Source organism: Osmerus eperlanus, chromosome 17 (genome assembly GCF_963692335.1).
Source record: "Osmerus eperlanus chromosome 17, fOsmEpe2.1, whole genome shotgun sequence".
In the NCBI taxonomy this organism is placed as follows: Eukaryota; Metazoa; Chordata; class Actinopteri; order Osmeriformes; family Osmeridae; genus Osmerus; species Osmerus eperlanus.
In genome coordinates, this window is record NC_085034.1 from 5,031,558 (window position 1) to 5,036,609 (window position 5,052).

Consider the following 5,052-nt stretch of genomic DNA (forward strand, 5'->3'; position numbering starts at 1 on the left):
GAGGAAAACGTTTGTATGAATAATAATGAAAACTAGGTTTATATATATTCACAATACTGAGGTGGGGGCTTGGATTACGAGTCCGATAGAGTAGGTACTATAGACAGAAAGACAATTCAGAACCTATTTTCTCTGTGTGCTTTCTCTGTAATGGTTTATGACCACTATCTGTAACCTGAATTGATTACGTGCCTGATTAGCATTTTAGTTCTTTCATTCACATTTAATACACATGACTGGGAACACTGGAGAGTGCAGTAGAGAGGCTAGTGAGGAGAGAACACACAGAGAGAAACGGAGAAGAAAGAAAGAAAGGAGAAAGAGAGAGAGATACTCTATCTATAAGCACTTGTTCCCATTTATTAATTCATCACCATGGTGCTTTTGACCAATCATGAAAGACACACTCAAAGCAGTTCAAAACACAAACATGTACATAATAAAATCATGCGTGGACGTTCTGGAAACGGCTTACAGTACAGAAAATGGAGCCTGCCTCAACAATCCAGCAGATGTTTAGAAGAACTCTCTCTTCTCTCTCACGACCGTGTCCATTCATACAAGATCAAATGTCCTGACCTCCCTCTTCTATAATTCTGTATCACCTGCACCTGCCCTTCCACCCCTACCCCCACTGTGAGGAGGCTCAGCTTAACACCTGCCCCCGTTCAGAGAGCAAGCAAAACAACTTCCACCAGATCTTTCAGACACTGCTCCTCCACAACCCCCAGTGACGGGACTGCCAGCTCTGCACAAACTTTAATTGGATCCTTTTAAAGGTGCTCACCATGACCACTTCCACCAATGTAATTAACTTTTTTTCTCTCCCCCACTCACGTCCCCTTTAATGGTCGTGGGCCGAGTGCTCTCGCTTGCGCTCGCAAGAAAAAGCCAAGACACTTCGGCTTTACAGTATAGGGTAATCCAATTTCACCCACAGAGAAATCATCTCATGCCATATATACTTTTTCAATGGCCTCTTTTATGGGACACCATAAAAGCCATTGAGTACTGTTGAATATCCAGCCTCATTGATTTCTCCCAAGTGAAAAAAATCCCCCTGTTCTCCGCATGGCTGTCCTGGCCGACACCTCGCTAGTTCCCCAGGATCAACGCTCCAGTCCTCCCTGCGCTGCAGCATGTACAAGTCAGTCTGGAACATTCTCTATGACCAAACTCCCCTGACAGCATGCAAATGACCGGATTTCTCAAATGATTAATTCCGGCACTTTTGAGGCGATTAGGAGAAGTCAATCAGATGAATAATATATGTACACGCTCTATCAAAATACGACTGCGTAGGCAAAGGGCACAGTGAGGGGGAAGAGAGAGAGAGAGAGAGAGAGAGAGAGAGAGAGAGAGAGAGAGAGAGAGAGAGAGAGAGAGAGAGAGAGAGAGAGAGAGAGAGAGAGAGAGATAAGCAGCTTAATGGCATAAATGAGAATAAGAAGACACAACCCTGGAGGCATCCATCTACTTTCGTTTTGGTTGAACACTTCAGCAGACCAAGGACACAAACACATGGTTTGTCTGCAGATCAGGAAGACACCAGGCTCAAACTCAATACTAACATGTCCCGCTGTTCAATATACACAGTGGCATAGATAATACGAGCTCATTAACAGTCCAAGGTCGATTCGTGGGGAACTCATTGGTCGATCATGCACAGAACTGAGGAGGATGAGTTGAGCTGCTGTAGTGAGAGTTTCATTCCTGGAGACCATGGTCCCAGTGGGACTACGACACAGCGGGATCATGAACTCCTCCTCTCCCCCCAGACGTCCCTCCACCACACCTCCATCCCTCACACACTTCTCTTCTCCTCCTCGTCCCGGGAGACAGACGGAGAGGAGGAGGAAAGAGAATCGAGAACGATGGATCTCTCTCTTCCTCTCCCCTGTCTTCGGACACAAATCTGTGCAGCTGCTCCCGCAAAGCATGATGGGAAGGACCCATCATGCACTTAAGGGATGTGTAATGGTGTATATGGCATGGCAGACCATCAACACACAGGATGACTAAGAACATGCTAAGTGCGTAAGACCATTGCTCTAACTGATTAATTAAATCCTGATTAATTTCATTGACTTAAATAGTCTAATTGCATTTGCATGTGGCCTCGAGATCACAGTGGTAAACAGAGAGTGAATGGAGTGACAGAGAGTTCATTCTTCCACGGTACATCAGAGTATTGTGGTGAAGTGGCGCTGTACAGGATTGCCCATCTGGGTAAAGTGACTCATTCATTGCTTGTAGTTCATCTAACCTTTCTCATCTCTTACTCACCAAGTTCCATTCAAATTCATCCTTATCCCCATGCTGGAGAGTAATGATATCTGAATATGGAGTGAGGGACAAACACTAACCTACATAATGAACACGTAAGTTGTGAATGGCGTTGTGACGTATGGAAGGGCTTCAGTGCCTTGATAGAAAGCACAGTTACGTGCCGTCCCCATGACTGGGGGTTAGGTGTGCGTATGCATCATTTAAGGTATGCACGAGTAATACATGCGGAAAAGAGTTTGCCTGAGAGTGTGTTTGCTAATGCACGTGTGTGGACGTGTGTGAATGTGTGTGAGATGAATAAGCGGCTGTGTGAAGCTCCAGCCTTCACCTGAGAGCTGTGAAGGGAGCCTCTTATCTGGGGCCCCCAGCCCTGCAGTTTAGGGGGGCCTCTTTTCAGACACATCCGCAGAAAAAAAAGAAACTAAATAACCATGGCAGGGAGAAAACCCTTAGAGGACTGATAGACTGTATTGAGATTTGAAATGCATGCTGGTTTGTTCGTTACCCTGTGTATTAGTTTGTCAGTGCGTGTATGTTTGTGTGTGCGTGTGGATGTGTGCAAATGTATGCATGTGTGTGTGTGCGTGTGTTTGTATCTTAATGACTGTATTTGTGCTCCTTGGGCAAGCAGTCCTTGTCTGGTGAAATGAAAGGGAGTTTGAGGACGGGGGGGAAGAGAATCCGTAGAATAATAAGTCTCGGTTCTGACACGGAAGGAAATTATTACGCCGCAGTGATAGATGATACTTGAAAGCCGTGCAGCAAAAAACTTCAAAGAGGATAAGAAGAGCGTTTCTTTTTAGTGGAGGGACAGTTCTCCGGGGAGGGCGGAGTGAAGCGGGTGTCCTAAAGTTAGATAAGACCCTGAGTCTGCAGTACAGGGCCACAGATGACTGACTACACGACGACAACAACCTTACTTATGGTATGCCACTGTGTACAGATGGTCCGTGAGAGTCTCTTTGAGAGAGAGAAAGAGAGAGTCTGAGCATGTATGTGTGTGTTGACACACATGCTTTAACATTTGATTGGGTTGCTGTCCAAAGAACACGCTTCATCATCAGGAGGTTCATAAACTCCACGGCCACACCACTGGAGTGTGTCGCCGTTTCCTTACGGTCCTGTGTGTGGGTGTGTGTGGTGTGGGGGGGGGGTGCAACAATTATCTGCAGATATAAAAGCTTCACAGACTTTGACGTTGAGCACGGTTTGACAAACCCTGTCATGGGCTACTGTGAGTGGCAGGTGAGAATGGGGCTGTTTCTGACATGACAGGAACGGTGACTGCACAGTGTGCGGTGTGTGGGCGCGTGTGAGATGGTGCGTATATGGTGCGTGAGGTGCGTGCGTTCAGTGTGTGAGGTGCGTGTGTGAGATTGTGTGTGAGGTGCGTGTGTGAGATTGTGTGCGTGTAGCGTGTGAGGTGCGGTGTGCGATTGTGCACGTGTAGCATGTGGGGTGTGAGAGTGCGTGGGGTGCGTGTATATGGTGTGTGGAGTGTGCAAGAGTGTTAGGGCTGCTAATGTTGGCGGAGCTGAGTGTGGATGGTGTGTCTGTGTGTGTTGTGTATGGAGGTAAAGTGCTGAATGTGTGGAGGGAATGGTGTGAGTCTGTGTGCACGCGTGCACGAGGTTGAGGGCCCCAGGTCACATTCCTCAGCTGTTCTTACTGCAATGCACGGCAGGATTTGTCGCCTGCAACTGCCATGTGTTACCTGCCCCGTGTGCATCAAAGAAGCCTGGTCCATCATAATAAAGATCTTCTCCTCTGAAACCAAACACAACAACCTGGACCTGTACCCAACGTTCACCATGAGAACCTGGCTAATGTGTGATGACCACCTTCCCTCCAGACCCATCTGACACATTCAGAAGGACTACTTCTCAGGCCTGGGTAGGCCCCCCCCCCCCCCCCCCACAGCCTCCTCCTGTCCCTCCCTGCCTCTCTCCTGCTTCTCTTCTCCCTGGTCTCTCCCCTGCCTCTCCTCTGAGAGAGTCTCATCACCGGGCCTCTGAATCACAAGCTGAACCTAGTACTCAGTCAGAAGACCCAGGAGAAGGAGGGGGGAGGAGGGAACAGGAGAGAGAGAGAGAGAGAGAGAGAGAGAGAGAGAGAGAGAGAGAGAGAGAGAGAGAGAGAGAGAGAGAGAGAGAGAGAGAGAGAGAGAGAGAGAGAGAGAGAGAGAGAGAGAGAGAGAGAGAGAGAGAGAGAGAGAGAGAGAGAGAGAGAGAGAAGAAAGTAAGAAAGTAAGAAAGAAAAAGAGAGGAAGAAAGAGGAAAAAAAGATAGAGAAATGAAGTGGAAAGACATTGCGCTTATCCCGACAGGATGGCAAATGCATATTTATGACCCTGGCGCATTGTTCCTATTAATCTACACGCTCTAAAATGTTTTGTAATGGAGCGCCTGTGTCAGGGGAGAGTTGCTCCAAACAGCCCAGCGTTCGTCTGCAGAGGTAAGATACACACAAACACCTCGGAGAGGGAGGGAGAGAAGAAAAGGATGGGTTATCATTTCTTCCCCTCTCCTGTTTGCGACTTTTTTCATTTGCTGTACAGAAAGGCTCAAGGTCTGTGCTTCTGTGTGTGAGGGCTTGAAAGTGTGGACGTGCATGCGCGTGTGCGCTGCGAAGAAAATGTTCTCCTGAAAAAACTAATTTTAAAAGAAACTGGGTCCGTCTATCTCATTGGTAAGCCCTGGTCCCTTCTCTTCTTCTGCCACAGGACATTAGAGAACCATCACATCTCTGCTCTCTGTACTGGAA